The sequence below is a fragment of the Crinia signifera genome, chromosome 2 (assembly GCF_055691185.1).
Source record: "Crinia signifera chromosome 2, ASM5569118v1, whole genome shotgun sequence".
Classification (NCBI taxonomy): domain Eukaryota; kingdom Metazoa; phylum Chordata; class Amphibia; order Anura; family Myobatrachidae; genus Crinia; species Crinia signifera.
In genome coordinates this window covers 152,952,303-152,972,273 of record NC_139218.1, presented here as the reverse complement: position 1 = coordinate 152,972,273, position 19,971 = coordinate 152,952,303, and the positions used below count along the sequence as shown (strand labels likewise).

The 19,971-nt window shown below is 33.7% G+C and overlaps 8 non-coding genes across 8 annotated transcripts; all 8 read right to left on the bottom strand.

The window, feature by feature from the left end:
• Positions 1-821: 821 nt before the first annotated feature.
• On the bottom strand, positions 822-895 carry TRNAI-AAU (transfer RNA isoleucine (anticodon AAU)). The gene has a single exon. It is a non-coding gene; the product is annotated as a tRNA-Ile (tRNA).
• A 4,787-nt stretch (positions 896-5,682) lies between these two features.
• Positions 5,683-5,756, bottom strand: TRNAI-AAU (transfer RNA isoleucine (anticodon AAU)). The gene has a single exon. It is a non-coding gene; the product is annotated as a tRNA-Ile (tRNA).
• Positions 5,757-6,518: 762 nt separating this feature from the next.
• Positions 6,519-6,592, bottom strand: TRNAI-AAU (transfer RNA isoleucine (anticodon AAU)). Its single transcript has one exon. It is a non-coding gene; the product is annotated as a tRNA-Ile (tRNA).
• A 6,356-nt stretch (positions 6,593-12,948) lies between these two features.
• Positions 12,949-13,022, bottom strand: TRNAI-AAU (transfer RNA isoleucine (anticodon AAU)). The gene has a single exon. It is a non-coding gene; the product is annotated as a tRNA-Ile (tRNA).
• Positions 13,023-13,736: 714 nt separating this feature from the next.
• On the bottom strand, positions 13,737-13,810 carry TRNAI-AAU (transfer RNA isoleucine (anticodon AAU)). The gene has a single exon. It is a non-coding gene; the product is annotated as a tRNA-Ile (tRNA).
• A 1,490-nt stretch (positions 13,811-15,300) lies between these two features.
• On the bottom strand, positions 15,301-15,374 carry TRNAI-AAU (transfer RNA isoleucine (anticodon AAU)). The gene has a single exon. It is a non-coding gene; the product is annotated as a tRNA-Ile (tRNA).
• Positions 15,375-16,089: 715 nt separating this feature from the next.
• Positions 16,090-16,163, bottom strand: TRNAI-AAU (transfer RNA isoleucine (anticodon AAU)). The gene has a single exon. It is a non-coding gene; the product is annotated as a tRNA-Ile (tRNA).
• Positions 16,164-16,924: 761 nt separating this feature from the next.
• TRNAI-AAU (transfer RNA isoleucine (anticodon AAU)) lies at positions 16,925-16,998 on the bottom strand. Its single transcript has one exon. It is a non-coding gene; the product is annotated as a tRNA-Ile (tRNA).
• Positions 16,999-19,971: the final 2,973 nt, after the last annotated feature.

The following is a 19,971-nucleotide window of genomic DNA, read 5'->3' as shown; positions in this document are numbered from 1 at the left end:
GTCAATGATGTTGGGTCATCAAGAAAGACAAATGGCCAATGTGGGGATCGAACCCAAGACCTTGGCGTTATTAGCACCACGCTCTAACAAACTGAGCTAACAGGCCACACTGTTTGAATGTGAAAATCCAAAATGACAAATAATCTTCAAATCATTATATGTATTATTTCTAAAAGGTGATTTTTGTTGACAATCATTTTTTCTCCCTTCATACTTTTGCAAAAACGATAAATGAGGTCCAATTTTAAAGATTAAGTTACTTGCTTCAGATAAATTGTTAGTTAAGAATTGTATATGGTTTTGTTTCTATAAAAATTGAAGTAACAAATTGACTTTGTGCCCTACACTTCTTTCCCTGGATGTGTTGATACAGCATGGCAAAGAAGATCAGTTTTGCACAGCTTCTCGAAATGGCTACATATGAACCAGTTCTTCTTTCATCCTACTACAAACCACCAACCTCACTATAAAATGAATTGTATTTTATTTGCATGAAACATTTACGCATGGGCCACGTAGTAGATCATATATTGATTGAAAAGCATTTCTATTTTAAAGAAAAATCATAAAGCATAAAGTGCTTTGAAGTGTGGCATTGGTAATAGGGCTTTCATTTCTTCCTACAGTCCAAAGCAAAATAAAAATAGGGTGTAAAATACTATATATTTAAAGTATAATGGTAAAAGATCTACAATGTATTCAAGGCAGTTACTAGGATAATCACTATAGCCAATACTGATGATGAAGCCTAGTTTCCAAGCACTGTACTACAAGTTTAAATCCATTGTTGTCAATGATGTTAGGTCATCAAGATAAAAAAATGGCCAGTGTGGGGATCGAACCCAAGACCTTGGCATTATTAGCACCACGCTCTAACCAACTGAGCTAACCGGCCACACTCTTTGAATGCGAAAATCCAAAATGACAAGTAATCTTCAAATCATTATGTGTATTATTTCTAAAAGGTGATTTTTGTTGACAATAAATCATTATATGTATTATTTCTAAAAGGTGATTTTTGTTGACAATCATTTTTTCTCCCTTCATACTTTTGCAAAAACGATAAATGAGGTCCCATTTTAAAGATTAAGTTATTTGCTTCAGATACATTGTTAGTTAAAAATTGTATATGGTTTTGTTTCTTTAAAAATTGTAGTTACAAATTGACTTTGTGCCCTACACTTCTTTCCCTGGATGTGTTGATACAGCATGGCAAAGAGGATCAGTTTTGCACAGCTTCTCAAAATGGCTACATATGAACCAGTTCTTCTTTCATCCTACTACAAACCACCAACCTCACTATAAAATGAATTGTATTTTATTTGCTTGAAACATTTACGCATGGGCCACGTAGTAGATCATATATTGATTGAAAAGCATTTCTATTTTAAAGAAAAATCATAAAGCATAAAGTGCTTTGAAGTGTGGCATTGGTAATAGGGCTTTCATTTCTTCCTACAGTCCAAAGCAAAATAAAAATAGGGTGAAAAATACTATATATTTAAAGGATAATGGTAAAAGATCTACAATGTATTCAAGGCAGCTACAAGGGATAATCACTATAGCCAATACTGATGATGAAGCCTAGTTTCCAAGCACTGTACTACAAGTTTAAATCCATTGTTGTCAATGATGTTGGGTCATCAAGAAAAACAAATGGCCAGTGTGGGGATCGAACCCAAGACCTTGGCGTTATTAGCACCACGCTCTAAACAACTGAGCTAACCGGCCACACTGTTTGAATGTGAAAATCCAAAATGACAAATAATCTTCAAATCATTATATGTATTATTTCTAAAAGGTGATTTTTGTTGACAATCATTTTTTCTCCCTTCATACTTTTGCAAAAACGATAAATGAGGTCCCATTTTAAAGATTAAGTTACTTGCTTCAGATAAATTGTTAGTTAAGAATTGTATATGGTTTTGTTTCTTTAAAAATTAAAGTTACAAATTGACTTTGTGCCCTACACTTCTTTCCCTGGATGTGTTGATACAGCATGGCAAAGAAGATCAGTTTTGCACAGCTTCTCGAAATGGCTACATATGAACCAGTTCTTCTTTCATCCTACTACAAACCACCAACCTCACTATAAAATGAATTGTATTTTATTTGCATGAAACATTTACGCATGGGCCACGTTTTAGATCATATATTGATTGAAAAGCATTTCTATTTTAAAGAAAAATCATAAAGCAAAAAGTGCTTTGAAGTGTGGCATTGGTAATAGGGCTTTCATTTCTTCCTACAGTCCAAAGCAAAATAAAAATAGGGTGTAAAATACTATATATTTAAAGTATAATGGTAAAAGATCTACAATGTATTCAAGGCAGTTACTAGGATAATCACTATACTGATGATGAAGCCTAGTTTCCAAGCACTGTACTACAAGTTTAAATCCATTGTTGTCAATGAGGTTGGGTCATCAAGATAACCAAATGGCCAGTGTGGGGATCGAACCCAAGACCTTGGCGTTATTAGTACCACGCTCTAACCAACTGAGCTAACCGGCCACACTCTTTGAATGCGAAAATCCAAAATGACAAATAATCTTCAAATCATTATATGTATTATTTCTAAAAGGTGATTTTTGTTGACAATAAATCATTATATGTATTATTTCTAAAAGGTGATTTTTGTTGACAATCATTTTTTCTCCCTTCATACTTTTGCAAAAACGATAAATGAGGTCCCATTTTAAAGATTAAGTTATTTGCTTCAGATAAATTGTTAGTTAAGAATTGTATATGGTTTTGTTTCTTTAAAAATTGAAGTTACAAATTGACTTTGTGCCCTACACTTCTTTCCCTGGATGTGTTGATACAGCATGGCAAAGAGGATCAGTTTTGCACAGCTTCTCAAAATGGCTACATATGAACCAGTTCTTCTTTCATCCTACTACAAACCACCAACCTCACTATAAAATGAATTGTATTTTATTTGCTTGAAACATTTACGCATGGGCCACGTAGTAGATCATATATTGATTGAAAAGCATTTCTATTTTAAAGAAAAATCATAAAGCATAAAGTGCTTTGAAGTGTGGCAATGGTAATAGGGCTTTCATTTCTTCGTACAGTCCAAAGCAAAATAAAAATAGGGTGAAAAATACTATATATTTAAAGGATAATGGTAAAAGATCTACAATGTATTCAAGGCAGCTACAAGGGATAATCACTATAGCCAATACTGATGATGAAGCCTAGTTTCCAAGCACTGTACTACAAGTTTAAATCCATTGTTGTCAATGATGTTGGGTCATCAAGAAAAACAAATGGCCAGTGTTGGGATCGAACCCAAGACCTTGGCGTTATTAGCACCACGCTCTAACCAACTGAGCTAACCGGCCACACTGTTGGAATGTGAAAATCCAAAATGACAAATAATCTTCAAATCATTATATGTATTATTTCTAAAAGGTGATTTTTGTTGACAATCATTTTTTCTCCCTTCATACTTTTGCAAAAACGATAAATGAGGTCCCATTTTAAAGATTAAGTTACTTGCTTCAGATAAATTGTTAGTTAAGAATTGTATATGGTTTTGTTTCTTTAAAAATTGAAGTTACAAATTGACTTTGTGCCCTACACTTCTTTCCCTGGATGTGTTGATACAGCATGGCAAAGAAGATCAGTTTTGCACAGCTTCTCGAAATGGCTACATATGAACCAGTTCTTCTTTCATCCTACTACAAACCACCAACCTCACTATAAAATGAATTGTATTTTATTTGCATGAAACATTTACGCATGGGCCACGTAGTAGATCATATATTGATTGAAAAGCATTTCTATTTTAAAGAAAAATCATAAAGCATAAAGTGCTTTGAAGTGTGGCATTGGTAATAGGGCTTTCATTTCTTCCTACAGTCCAAAGCAAAATAAAAATAGGGTGTAAAATACTATATATTTAAAGTATAATGGTAAAAGATCTACAATGTATTCAAGGCAGTTACTTGGATAATCACTATAGCCAATACTGATGATGAAGCCTAGTTTCCAAGCACTGTACTACAAGTTTAAATCCATTGTTGTCAATGATGTTGGGTCATCAAGATAAACAAATAGCCAGTGTGGGGATCGAACCCAAGACCTTGGCGTTATTAGCACCACCCTCTAACCAACTTAGCTAACCGGCCACACTCTTTGAATGCGAAAATCCAAAATGACAAATAATCTTCAAATCATTATATGTATTATTTCTAAAAGGTGATTTTTGTTGACAATAAATCATTATATGTATTATTTCTAAAAGGTGATTTTTGTTGACAATCATTTTTTCTCCCTTCATACTTTTGCAAAAACGATAAATGAGGTCCCATTTTAAAGATTAAGTTATTTGCTTCAGATACATTGTTAGTTAAAAATTGTATATGGTTTTGTTTCTTTAAAAATTGTAGTTACAAATTGACTTTGTGCCCTACACTTCTTTCCCTGGATGTGTTGATACAGCATGGAAAAGAGGATCAGTTTTGCACAGCTTCTCAAAATGGCTACATATGAACCAGTTCTTCTTTCATCCTACTACAAACCACCAACCTCACTATAAAATGAATTGTATTTTATTTGCATGAAACATTTACGCATGGGCCACGTAGTAGATCATATATTGATTGAAAAGCATTTCTATTTTAAAGAAAAATCATAAAGCATAAAGTGCTTTGAAGTGTGGCATTGGTAATAGGGCTTTCATTTCTTCCTACAGTCCATAGCAAAATAAAAATAGGGTGAAAAATACTATATATTTAAAGGATAATGGTAAAAGATCTACAATGTATTCAAGGCAGCTACAAGGGATAATCACTATAGCCAATACTGATGATGAAGCCTAGTTTCCAAGCACTGTACTACAAGTTTAAATCCATTGTTGTCAATGATGTTGGGTCATCAAGAAAAACAAATGGCCAGTGTTGGGATCGAACCCAAGACCTTGGCGTTATTAGCACCACGCTCTAACCAACTGAGCTAACCGGCCACACTGTTTGAATGTGAAAATCCAAAATCACAAATAATCTTCAAATCATTATATGTAATATTTCTAAAAGGTGATTTTTGTTGACAATCATTTTTTCTCCCTTCATACTTTTGCAAAAACGATAAATGAGGTCCCATTTTAAAGATTAAGTTACTTGCTTCAGATAAATTGTTAGTTAAGAATTGTATATGGTTTTGTTTCTTTAAAAATTGAAGTTACAAATTGACTTTGTGCCCTACACTTCTTTCCCTGGATGTGTTGATACAGCATGGCAAAGAAGATCAGTTTTGCACAGCTTCTCGAAATGGCTACATATGAACCAGTTCTTCTTTCATCCTACTACAAACCACCAACCTCACTATAAAATGAATTGTATTTTATTTGCATGAAACATTTACGCATGGGCCACGTTTTAGATCATATATTGATTGAAAAGCATTTCTATTTTAAAGAAAAATCATAAAGCAAAAAGTGCTTTGAAGTGTGGCATTGGTAATAGGGCTTTCATTTCTTCCTACAGTCCAAAGCAAAATAAAAATAGGGTGTAAAATACTATATATTTAAAGTATAATGGTAAAAGATCTACAATGTATTCAAGGCAGTTACTAGGATAATCACTATACTGATGATGAAGCCTAGTTTCCAAGCACTGTACTACAAGTTTAAATCCATTGTTGTCAATGATGTTAGGTCATCAAGATAAAAAAATGGCCAGTGTGGGGATCGAACCCAAGACCTTGGCATTATTAGCACCACGCTCTAACCAACTGAGCTAACCGGCCACACTCTTTGAATGCGAAAATCCAAAATGACAAATAATCTTCAAATCATTATGTGTATTATTTCTAAAAGGTGATTTTTGTTGACAATAAATCATTATATGTATTATTTCTAAAAGGTGATTTTTGTTGACAATCATTTTTTCTCCCTTCATACTTTTGCAAAAACGATAAATGAGGTCCCATTTTAAAGATTAAGTTATTTGCTTCAGATACATTGTTAGTTAAAAATTGTATATGGTTTTGTTTCTTTAAAAATTGTAGTTACAAATTGACTTTGTGCCCTACACTTCTTTCCCTGGATGTGTTGATACAGCATGGCAAAGAGGATCAGTTTTGCACAGCTTCTCAAAATGGCTACATATGAACCAGTTCTTCTTTCATCCTACTACAAACCACCAACCTCACTATAAAATGAATTGTATTTTATTTGCTTGAAACATTTACGCATGGGCCACGTAGTAGATCATATATTGATTGAAAAGCATTTCTATTTTAAAGAAAAATCATAAAGCATAAAGTGCTTTGAAGTGTGGCATTGGTAATAGGGCTTTCATTTCTTCCTACAGTCCAAAGCAAAATAAAAATAGGGTGAAAAATACTATATATTTAAAGGATAATGGTAAAAGATCTACAATGTATTCAAGGCAGCTACAAGGGATAATCACTATAGCCAATACTGATGATGAAGCCTAGTTTCCAAGCACTGTACTACAAGTTTAAATCCATTGTTGTCAATGATGTTGGGTCATCAAGAAAAACAAATGGCCAGTGTGGGGATCGAACCCAAGACCTTGGCGTTATTAGCACCACGCTCTAACCAACTGAGCTAACCGGCCACACTGTTTGAATGTGAAAATCCAAAATGACAAATAATCTTCAAATCATTATATGTATTATTTCTAAAAGGTGATTTTTGTTGACAATCATTTTTTCTCCCTTCATACTTTTGCAAAAACGATAAATGAGGTCCCATTTTAAAGATTAAGTTACTTGCTTCAGATAAATTGTTAGTTAAGAATTGTATATGGTTTTGTTTCTTTAAAAATTAAAGTTACAAATTGACTTTGTGCCCTACACTTCTTTCCCTGGATGTGTTGATACAGCATGGCAAAGAAGATCAGTTTTGCACAGCTTCTCGAAATGGCTACATATGAACCAGTTCTTCTTTCATCCTACTACAAACCACCAACCTCACTATAAAATGAATTGTATTTTATTTGCATGAAACATTTACGCATGGGCCACGTTTTAGATCATATATTGATTGAAAAGCATTTCTATTTTAAAGAAAAATCATAAAGCAAAAAGTGCTTTGAAGTGTGGCATTGGTAATAGGGCTTTCATTTCTTCCTACAGTCCAAAGCAAAATAAAAATAGGGTGTAAAATACTATATATTTAAAGTATAATGGTAAAAGATCTACAATGTATTCAAGGCAGTTACTAGGATAATCACTATACTGATGATGAAGCCTAGTTTCCAAGCACTGTACTACAAGTTTAAATCCATTGTTGTCAATGAGGTTGGGTCATCAAGATAACCAAATGGCCAGTGTGGGGATCGAACCCAAGACCTTGGCGTTATTAGTACCACGCTCTAACCAACTGAGCTAACCGGCCACACTCTTTGAATGCGAAAATCCAAAATGACAAATAATCTTCAAATCATTATAGGTATTATTTCTAAAAGGTGATTTTTGTTGACAATAAATCATTATATGTATTATTTCTAAAAGGTGATTTTTGTTGACAATCATTTTTTCTCCCTTCATACTTTTGCAAAAACGATAAATGAGGTCCCATTTTAAAGATTAAGTTATTTGCTTCAGATAAATTGTTAGTTAAGAATTGTATATGGTTTTGTTTCTTTAAAAATTGAAGTTACAAATTGACTTTGTGCCCTACACTTCTTTCCCTGGATGTGTTGATACAGCATGGCAAAGAGGATCAGTTTTGCACAGCTTCTCAAAATGGCTACATATGAACCAGTTCTTCTTTCATCCTACTACAAACCACCAACCTCACTATAAAATGAATTGTATTTTATTTGCTTGAAACATTTACGCATGGGCCACGTAGTAGATCATATATTGATTGAAAAGCATTTCTATTTTAAAGAAAAATCATAAAGCATAAAGTGCTTTGAAGTGTGGCATTGGTAATAGGGCTTTCATTTCTTCGTACAGTCCAAAGCAAAATAAAAATAGGGTGAAAAATACTATATATTTAAAGGATAATGGTAAAAGATCTACAATGTATTCAAGGCAGCTACAAGGGATAATCACTATAGCCAATACTGATGATGAAGCCTAGTTTCCAAGCACTGTACTACAAGTTTAAATCCATTGTTGTCAATGATGTTGGGTCATCAAGAAAAACAAATGGCCAGTGTTGGGATCGAACCCAAGACCTTGGCGTTATTAGCACCACGCTCTAACCAACTGAGCTAACCGGCCACACTGTTTGAATGTGAAAATCCAAAATGACAAATAATCTTCAAATCATTATATGTATTATTTCTAAAAGGTGATTTTTGTTGACAATCATTTTTTCTCCCTTCATACTTTTGCAAAAACGATAAATGAGGTCCCATTTTAAAGATTAAGTTACTTGCTTCAGATAAATTGTTAGTTAAGAATTGTATATGGTTTTGTTTCTTTAAAAATTGAAGTTACAAATTGACTTTGTGCCCTACACTTCTTTCCCTGGATGTGTTGATACAGCATGGCAAAGAAGATCAGTTTTGCACAGCTTCTCGAAATGGCTACATATGAACCAGTTCTTCTTTCATCCTACTACAAACCACCAACCTCACTATAAAATGAATTGTATTTTATTTGCATGAAACATTTACGCATGGGCCACGTAGTAGATCATATATTGATTGAAAAGCATTTCTATTTTAAAGAAAAATCATAAAGCATAAAGTGCTTTGAAGTGTGGCATTGGTAATAGGGCTTTCATTTCTTCCTACAGTCCAAAGCAAAATAAAAATAGGGTGTAAAATACTATATACTTAAAGTATAATGGTAAAAGATCTACAATGTATTCAAGGCAGTTACTTGGATAATCACTATAGCCAATACTGATGATGAAGCCTAGTTTCCAAGCACTGTACTACAAGTTTAAATCCATTGTTGTCAATGATGTTGGGTCATCAAGATAAACAAATGGCCAGTGTGGGGATCGAACCCAAGACCTTGGCGTTATTAGCACCACCCTCTAACCAACTTAGCTAACCGGCCACACTCTTTGAATGCGAAAATCCACAATGACAAATAATCTTCAAATCATTATATGTATTATTTCTAAAAGGTGATTTTTGTTGACAATAAATCATTATATGTATTATTTCTAAAAGGTGATTTTTGTTGACAATCATTTTTTCTCCCTTCATACTTTTGCAAAAACAATAAATGAGGTCCCATTTTAAAGATTAAGTTATTTGCTTCAGATACATTGTTAGTTAAAAATTGTATATGGTTTTGTTTCTTTAAAAATTGTAGTTACAAATTGACTTTGTGCCCTACACTTCTTTCCCTGGATGTGTTGATACAGCATGGAAAAGAGGATCAGTTTTGCACAGCTTCTTAAAATGGCTACATATGAACCAGTTCTTCTTTCATCCTACTACAAACCACCAACCTCACTATAAAATGAATTGTATTTTATTTGCATGAAACATTTACGCATGGGCCACGTAGTAGATCATATATTGATTGAAAAGCATTTCTATTTTAAAGAAAAATCATAAAGCATAAAGTGCTTTGAAGTGTGGCATTGGTAATAGGGCTTTCATTTCTTCCTACAGTCCATAGCAAAATAAAAATAGGGTGAAAAATACTATATATTTAAAGGATAATGGTAAAAGATCTACAATGTATTCAAGGCAGCTACAAGGGATAATCACTATAGCCAATACCGATGATGAAGCCTAGTTTCCAAGCACTGTACTACAAGTTTAAATCCATTGTTGTCAATGATGTTGGGTCATCAAGAAAAACAAATGGCCAGTGTGGAGATCGAACCCAAGACCTTGGCGTTATTAGCACCACGCTCTAACCAACTGAGCTAACCGGCCACACCGTTTGAATGTGAAAATCCAAAATGACAAATAATCTTCAAATCATTATATGTATTATTTCTAAAAGGTGATTTTTGTTGACAATCATGTTTTCTCCCTTCATACTTTTGCAAAAAACGATAAATGAGGTCCCAATTTAAAGATTAAGTTACTTGCTTCAGATAAATTGTTAGTTAAGAATTGTATATGGTTTTGTTTCTTTAAAAATTTAAGTTACAAATTGACTTTGTGCCCTACACTTCTTTCCCTGGATGTGTTGATACAGCATGGCAAAGAAGATCAGTTTTGCACAGCTTCTCGAAATGGCTACATATGAACCAGTTCTTCTTTCATCCTACTACAAACCACCAACCTCACTATAAAATGAATTGTATTTTATTTGCATGAAACATTTACGCATGGGCCATGTAGTAGATCATATATTGATTGAAAAGCATTTCTATTTTAAAGAAAAATCATAAAGCATAAAGTGCTTTGAAGTGTGGCATTGGTAATAGGGCTTTCATTTCTTCCTACAGTCCAAAGCAAAATAAAAATAGGGTGTAAAATACTATATACTGTATTTAAAGGATAATGGTAAAAGATCTACAATGTATTCAAGGCAGTTACAAGGGATAATCACTATAGCCAATACTGATGATGAAGCCTAGTTTCCAAGCACTGTACTACAAGTTTAAATCCATTGTTGTCAATGATGTTGGGTCATCAAGAAAAACAAATGGCCAGTGTGGGGATCGAACCCAAGACCTTGGCGTTATTAGAACCACGCTCTAACCAACTGAGCTAACCGGCCACACTGTTTGAATGTGAAAATCCAAAATGACAAATAATCTTCAAATCATTATATGTATTATTTCTAAATGTGATTTTTGTTGACAATCATTTTTTCTCCCTTCATACTTTTGCAAAAACGATAAATGAGGTCCCATTTTAAAGATTAAGTTATTTGCTTCAGATACATTGTTAGTTAAGAATTGTATATATTTTTGTTTCTTTAAAAATTGAAGTTACAAATTGACTTTGTGCCCTACACTTCTTTCCCTGGATGTGTTGATACAGCATGGCAAAGATGATCAGTTTTGCACAGCTTCTCAAAATGGCTACATATGAACCAGTTCTTCTTTCATCCTACTACAAACCACCAACCTCACTATAAAATGAATTGTATTTTATTTGCATGAAACATTTACGCATGGGCCACGTAGTAGATCATATATTGATTGAAAAGCATTTCTATTTTAAAGAAAAATCATAAAGCATAAAGTGCTTTGAAGTGTGGCATTGGTAATAGGGCTTTCATTTCTTCCTACAGTTTAAAGCAAAATAAAAATAGGGTGTAAAATACTATATATTTAAAGGATAATGGTAAAAGATCTACAATGTATTCAAGGCAGCTACAAGGGATAATCACTATAGCCAATACTGATGATGAAGCCTAGTTTCCAAGTTTAAATCCATTGTTGTCAATGATGTTGGGTCATCAAGAAAAACAAATGGCCAATGTGGGGATCGAACCCAAGACCTTGGCGTTATTAGCACCACGCTCTAACAAACTGAGCTAACCGGCCACACTGTTTGAATGTGAAAATCCAAAATGACAAATAATCTTCAAATCATTATATGTATTATTTCTAAAAGGTGATTTTTGTTGACAATCATTTTTTCTCCCTTCATACTTTTGCAAAAACGATAAATGAGGTCCCATTTTAAAGATTAAGTTACTTGCTTCAGATAAATTGTTAGTTAAGAATTGTATATGGTTTTGTTTCTTTAAAAATTGAAGTTACAAATTGACTTTGTGCCCTACACTTCTTTCCCTGGATGTGTTGATACAGCATGGCAAAGAAGATCAGTTTTGCACAGCTTCTCGAAATGGCTATATATGAACCAGTTCTACTTTCATCCTACTACAAACCACCAACCTCACTATAAAATGAATTGTATTTTATTTGCATGAAACATTTACGCATGGGCCACGTAGTAGATCATATATTGATTGAAAAGCATTTCTATTTTAAAGAAAAATCATAAAGCATAAAGTGCTTTGAAGTGTGGCATTGGTAATAGGGCTTTCATTTCTTCCTACAGTCCAAAGCGAAATAAAAATAGGGGGTAAAATACTATATATTTAAAGTATAATGGTAAAAGATCTACAATGTATTCAAGGCAGTTACTAGGATAATCACTATAGCCAATACTGATGATGAAGCCTAGTTTCCAAGCACTGTACTACAAGTTTAAATCCATTGTTGTCAATGATGTTGGGTCATCAAGATAAACAAACGGCCAGTGTGGGGATCAAACCCAAGACCTTGGCGTTATTAGCACCACGCTCTAAACAACTGAGCTAACCGGCCAAATGCGAAAATCCAAAATGACAAATAATCTTCAAATCATTATGTGTATTATTTCTAAAAGGTGATTATTGTTGACAATAAATCATTATATGTATTATTTCTAAAAGGTGATTTTTGTTGACAATCATTTTTTCTCCCTTCATACTTTTGCAAAAACGATAAATGAGGTCCCATTTTAAAGATTAAGTTATTTGCTTCAGATACATTGTTAGTTAAGAATTGTATATGGTTTTGTTTCTTTAAAAATTGAAGTTACAAATTGACTTTGTGCCCTACACTTCTTTCCCTGGATGTGTTGATACAGCATGGCAAAGAGGATCAGTTTTGCACAGCTTCTCAAAATGGCTACATATGAACCAGTTCTTCTTTCATCCTACTACAAACCACCAACCTCACTATAAAATGAATTGTATTTTATTTGCATGAAACATTTACGCATGGGCCACGTAGTAGATCATATATTGATTGAAAAGCATTTCTATTTTAAAGAAAAATCATAAAGCATAAAGTGCTTTGAAGTGTGGCATTGGTAATAGGGCTTTCATTTCTTCCTACAGTCCAAAGCAAAATAAAAATAGGGTGAAAAATACTATATATTTAAAGGATAATGGTAAAAGATCTACAATGTATTCAAGGCAGTTACAAGGGATAATCACTATAGCCAATACTGATGATGAAGCCTAGTTTCCAAGCACTGTACTACAAGTTTAAATCCATTGTTGTCAATGATGTTGGGTCATCAAGAAAAACAAATGGCCAGTGTGGGGATCGAACCCAAGACCTTGGCATTATTAGCACCACGCTCTAACCAACTGAGCTAACCGGCCACACTCTTTGAATGTGAAAATCCAAAATGACAAATAATCTTCAAATCATTATATGTATTATTTCTAAAAGGTGATTTTTGTTGACAATCATGTTTTCTCCCTTCATACTTTTGCAAAAACGATAAATGAGGTCCCAATTTAAAGATTAAGTTACTTGCTTCAGATAAATTGTTAGTTAAGAATTGTATATGGTTTTGTTTCTTTAAAAATTTAAGTTACAAATTGACTTTGTGCCCTACACTTCTTTCCCTGGATGTGTTGATACAGCATGGCAAAGAAGATCAGTTTTGCACAGCTTCTCGAAATGGCTACATATGAACCAGTTCTTCTTTCATCCTACTACAAACCACCAACCTCACTATAAAATGAATTGTATTTTATTTGCATGAAACATTTACGCATGGGCCATGTAGTAGATCATATATTGATTGAAAAGCATTTCTATTTTAAAGAAAAATCATAAAGCATAAAGTGCTTTGAAGTGTGGCATTGGTAATAGGGCTTTCATTTCTTCCTAGTCCAAAGCAAAATACAAATAGGGTGTAAAATACTATATATTTAAAGGATAATGGTAAAAGATCTACAATGTATTCAAGGCAGTTACAAGGGATAATCACTATAGCCAATACTGATGATGAAGCCTAGTTTCCAAGCACTGTACTACAAGTTTAAATCCATTGTTGTCAATGATGTTGGGTCATCAAGAAAAACAAATGGCCAGTGTGGGGATCGAACCCAAGACCTTGGCGTTATTAGCACCACGCTCTAACCAACTGAGCTAACCGGCCACACTGTTTGAATGTGAAAATCCAAAATGACAAATAATCTTCAAATCATTATATGTATTATTTCTAAATGTGATTTTTGTTGACAATCATTTTTTCTCCCTTCATACTTTTGCAAAAACGATAAATGAGGTCCCATTTTAAAGATTAAGTTATTTGCTTCAGATACATTGTTAGTTAAGAATTGTATATGGTTTTGTTTCTTTAAAAATTGAAGTTACAAATTGACTTTGTGCCCTACACTTCTTTCCCTGGATGTGTTGATACAGCATGGCAAAGATGATCAGTTTTGCACAGCTTCTCAAAATGGCTACATATGAACCAGTTCTTCTTTCATCCTACTACAAACCACCAACCTCACTATAAAATGAATTGTATTTTATTTGCATGAAACATTTACGCATGGGCCACGTAGTAGATCATATATTGATTGAAAAGCATTTCTATTTTAAAGAAAAATCATAAAGCATAAAGTGCTTTGAAGTGTGGCATTGGTAATAGGGCTTTCATTTCTTCCTACAGTTTAAAGCAAAATAAAAATAGGGTGTAAAATACTATATATTTAAAGGATAATGGTAAAAGATCTACAATGTATTCAAGGCAGCTACAAGGGATAATCACTATAGCCAATACTGATGATGAAGCCTAGTTTCCAAGTTTAAATCCATTGTTGTCAATGATGTTGGGTCATCAAGAAAAACAAGTGGCCAATGTGGGGATCGAACCCAAGACCTTGTCGTTATTAGCACCACGCTCTAACCAACTGAGCTAACAGGCCACACTGTTTGAATGTGAAAATCCAAAATGACAAATAATCTTCAAATCATTATATGTATTATTTCTAAAATGTGATTTTTGTTGACAATCATTTTTTCTCCCTTCATACTTTTGCAAAAACGATAAATGAGGTCCAATTTTAAAGATTAAGTTACTTGCTTCAGATAAATTGTTAGTTAAGAATTGTATATGGTTTTGTTTCTATAAAAATTGAAGTAACAAATTGACTTTGTGCCCTACACTTCTTTCCCTGGATGTGTTGATACAGCATGTCAAAGAAGATCAGTTTTGCACAGCTTCTCGAAATGGCTACATATGAACCAGTTCTTCTTTCATCCTACTACAAACCACCAACCTCACTATAAAATGAATTGTATTTTATTTGCATGAAACATTTACGCATGGGCCACGTAGTAGATCATATATTGATTGAAAAGCATTTCTATTTTAAAGAAAAATCATAAAGCATAAAGTGCTTTGAAGTGTGGCATTGGTAATAGGGCTTTCATTTCTTCCTACAGTCCAAAGCAAAATAAAAATAGGGTGTAAAATACTATATATTTAAAGTATAATGGTAAAAGATCTACAATGTATTCAAGGCAGTTACTAGGATAATCACTATAGCCAATACTGATGATGAAGCCTAGTTTCCAAGCACTGTACTACAAGTTTAAATCCATTGTTGTCAATGATGTTAGGTCATCAAGGTAAACAAATGGCCAGTGTGGGGATCGAACCCAAGACCTTGGCATTATTAGCACCACGCTCTAACCAACTGAGCTAACCGGCCACACTCTTTGAATGCGAAAATCCAAAATGACAAATAATCTTTAAATCATTATGTGTATTATTTCTAAAAGGTGATTTTTGTTGACAATCATTTTTTCTCCCTTCATACTTTTGCAAAAACGATAAATGAGGTCCCATTTTAAAGATTAAGTTATTTGCTTCAGATACATTGTTAGTTAAGAATTGTATATGGTTTTGTTTCTTTAAAAATTGAAGTGACAAATTGACTTTGTGCCCTACACTTCTTTCCCTGGATGTGTTGATACAGCATGGCAAAGAGGATCAGTTTTGCACAGCTTCTCAAAATGGCTACATATGAACCAGTTCTTCTTTCATCCTACTACAAACCACCAACCTCACTATAAAATGAATTGTATTTTATTTGCATGAAACATTTACGCATGGGCCACGTAGTAGATCATATATTGATTGAAAAGCATTTCTATTTTAAAGAAAAATCATAAAGCATAAAGTGCTTTGAAGTGTGGCATTGGTAATAGGGCTTTCATTTCTTCCTACAGTCCAAAGCAAAATAAAAATAGGGTGTAAAATACTATATATTTAAAGGATAATGGTAAAAGATCTACAATGTATTCAAGGCAGTTACTAGGATAATCACTATAGCCAATACTGATGATGAAGCCTAGTTTCCAAGCACTGTACTACAAGTTTAAATCCATTGTTGTCAATGATGTTGGGTCATAAAGATAAACAAATGGCCAGTGTGGGGATCGAACCCAAGACCTTGGCGTTATTAGCACCACGCTCTAACCAACTGAGCTAACCGGCCACACTCTTTGAATGCGAAAATCCAAAATGACAAATAATCTTCAAATCATTATGTGTATTATTTCTAAAAGGTGATTTTTGTTGACAATAAATCATTATATGTATTATTTCTAAAAGGTGATTTTTGTTGACAATCATTTTTTCTCCCTTCATACTTTTGCAAAAACGATAAATGAGGTCCCATTTTAAAGATTAAGTTATTTGCTTCAGATACATTGTTAGTTAAAAATTGTATATGGTTTTGTTTCTTTAAAAATTGAAGTTACAAATTGACTTGGTGCCCTACACTTCTTTCCCTGGATGTGTTGATACAGCATGGCAAAGATGATCAGTTTTGCACAGCTTCTCGAAATGGCTACATATGAACCAGTTCTTCTTTCATCCTACTACAAACCACCAACCTCACTATAAAATGAATTGTATTTTATTTGCATGAAACATTTATGCATGGGCCACGTAGTAGATCATATATTGATTGAAAAGCATTTCTATTTTAAAGAAAAATCATAAAGCATAAAGTGCTTTGAAGTGTGGCATTGGTAATAGGGCTTTCATTTCTTCCTACAGTCCAAAGCAAAATAAAAATAGGGTGTAAAATACTATATATTTAAAGTATAATGGTAAAAGATCTACAATGTATTCAAGGCAGTTACTAGGATAATCACTGTAGCCAATACTGATGATGAAGCCTAGTTTCCAAGCACTGTACTACAAGTTTAAATCCATTGTTGTCAATGATGTTGGGTCATAAAGATAAACAAATGGCCAGTGTGGGGATCGAACCCAAGACCTTGGCGTTATTAGCACCACGCTCTAACCAACTGAGCTAACCGGCCACACTCTTTGAATGATTGTCAACAAAAATCACCTTTTAGAAATAATACATATAATGATTTATTGTCAACAAAAATCACCTTTTAGAAATAATACACATAATGATTTGAAGATTATTTGTCATTTTGGATTTTCGCATTCAAAGAGTGTGGCCGGTTAGCTCAGTTGGTTAGAGCGTGGTGCTAATAACGCCAAGGTCTTGGGTTCTTTAAAAATTGAAGTTACAAATTGACTTTGTGCCCTACACTTCTTTCCCTGGATGTGTTGATACAGCATGGCAAAGATGATCAGTTTTGCACAGCTTCTCAAAATGGCTACATATGAACCAGTTCTTCTTTCATCCTACTACAAACCACCAACCTCACTATAAAATGAATTGTATTTTATTTATCGCACTGACTAGGTTAACACTTCCTAAGGCGCAGGGAGGGCTACGAATACCTGACTTTAAAGCCTATACGGCTTCAGTCCTATTTAGGTATGCGGGTGACTGGTTGTTGGAACAATCTGTATACACTGACATAAACTTAGATTGTGCAAACTTCCACCCTTTCTCCCCAGCAGCCTTATTACACCAGAGGTATGCTGATATTCCGAAAGCATTACTAAATAATATCATGTTCAGGGATACCTATCTAAACTGGATTTTCCTCCATAAAAAACTTAAGCGAGATCCACATGTCTCCCCTTATATCCCGCTTTGGGGCAACCCGGGTTTCCCCCCCTCCCTTTCGAATGCTACAATTCTGAAATGGAAACAAAGTGGCTTGTCTCTTGTGACCAAGGTCTTCGACCCAGGCGGTGGAATCCTGCCTTTCAGTACATTAGCACAAACATACGCACTACCAAACTCACAATTCTATCTATACCTTCAAGTAAGACACTATGCACAAACATTAAACTTATCAATAATCAACAACTCCCCTCCCCATCCGATTCTTCATATCTTACAACACAGAACTACAGGGAAATACAAATTAAGCCTGTTATACCCTCATCTTATAGAAGCCAACTCCTCTGTTGAAAATCAAATTAAAAATCTGGAAAATAAATGGCAACCCGATATCTCCTCCACAATGGAATATCCGGCAAATCTCATAGAAAATTATTGTTCACTATCTAAATATTTGACCTCGGCGTATCTCCAGGAAACACACTTAAAATTCATACACAAATCCTTTATATCTCCAGCCCAAAGAAAATATATGGTAGCGGACGACCCAGGACATTGTTATAAATGCTCAATGAGCAACGCTAAATTTATACACTGCTTTTGGGAGTGCTCGAAAGTGCGTAGATTCTGGAATAAAACAATAGCTTATATTAATTCAACACTACAAATCTCGTTAACAATGACACCTGAGGTCTGTCTATTGTTAAAATTCCAATCCGTAAATGAAAATCCTATTAGCCCACAAAATATCCCTATACTAGTTTTAACCTTTACTTTGGCAAAGAAATTGATTTTAAAACATTGGATAAAAAAGACGGCACCCAGCATCCAAGAGTTGAAATCTTTTTTACTTCAATACTTATACTTTGATCTAAAATCCATTATTTTACAAGAAAACAGTTCTTTATATAAATTTCAAACAAAGTGGCATAACTACATATTATCCTTAGATCAAGACTCCAGACTTATTATTTTAAATTATTTTGAAACATCAGCTTGGAGTAGAGTTAGTCCCTTGATATCAGAGGGCTTAGCCGGAAATAGTATACATTATACTTCACCCTAACTGGCTCTTTAACAGCAGATTAAATAAGAGCGCTGGACACTGTTCATTGGAACTTCAAATGTTGACGAACCCCCACGTTGATTAGGACCTGTACGAGGAGAAGAGGCCATGCTGACACGTCCGGAATACACAAATCCGATACGAACCAGCTGTACTTAGTTTCACGCAGCATAAAAAACGCCAGCATAAAGGAACACTGCAACCTACACCCCCCCCTTCCCACACCCCCCCCCCTTCAGTCTTCGTAATTAGATAATTAGATAATATGATTGAATATATGAGTGTATTTGTTTGATAACTAGTTAATTGTAGGCTAAGTATATCGAGCATAGTTAAAAAAAAAAAATTTTTCAGGAGCTGTCAATTCCTCTAAATATCTGGACTCAGGAAAGACTATCTTACAAAGGAATTTATCAGCTCATAGTTAGACAGAAATGTTGAATTTCTTTAAGGGTTTAGAATAACGAATGTATACATATATACGACTTTTTAAATGTATACCTAGAAAACATTGTGATCTAGACATCAATATGCAAGCCCAAATTGTATTGTATCTTATTGCTTAACCAATGTTTATGAAAATACATAAGTATGTTAATGTATACTCTGTTTAATTTGTGCAAAAAACTAATAAAAAGTATATTAAAAAAAAAAAGAATTGTATTTTATTTGCATGAAACATTTACGCATGGGCCACGTAGTAGATCATATATTGATTGAAAAGCATTTCTATTTTAAAGAAAAATCATAAAGCATAAAGTGCTTTGAAGTGTGGCATTGGTAATAGGGCTTTCATTTCTTCCTACAGTTTAAAGCAAAATAAAAATAGGGTGTAAAATACTATATATTTAAAGGATAATGGTAAAAGATCTACAATGTATTCAAGGCAGCTACAAGGGATAATCACTATAGCCAATACTGATGATGAAGCCTAGTTTCCAAGTTTAAATCCATTGTTGTCAATGATGTTGGGTCATCAAGAAAAACAAGTGGCCAATGTGGGGATCGAACCCAAGACCTTGTCGTTATTAGCACCACGCTCTAACCAACTGAGCTAACAGGCCACACTGTTTGAATGTGAAAATCCAAAATGACAAATAATCTTCAAATCATTATATGTATTATTTCTAAAAGGTGATTTTTGTTGACAATCATTTTTTCTCCCTTCATACTTTTGCAAAAACGATAAATGAGGTCCAATTTTAAAGATTAAGTTACTTGCTTCAGATAAATTGT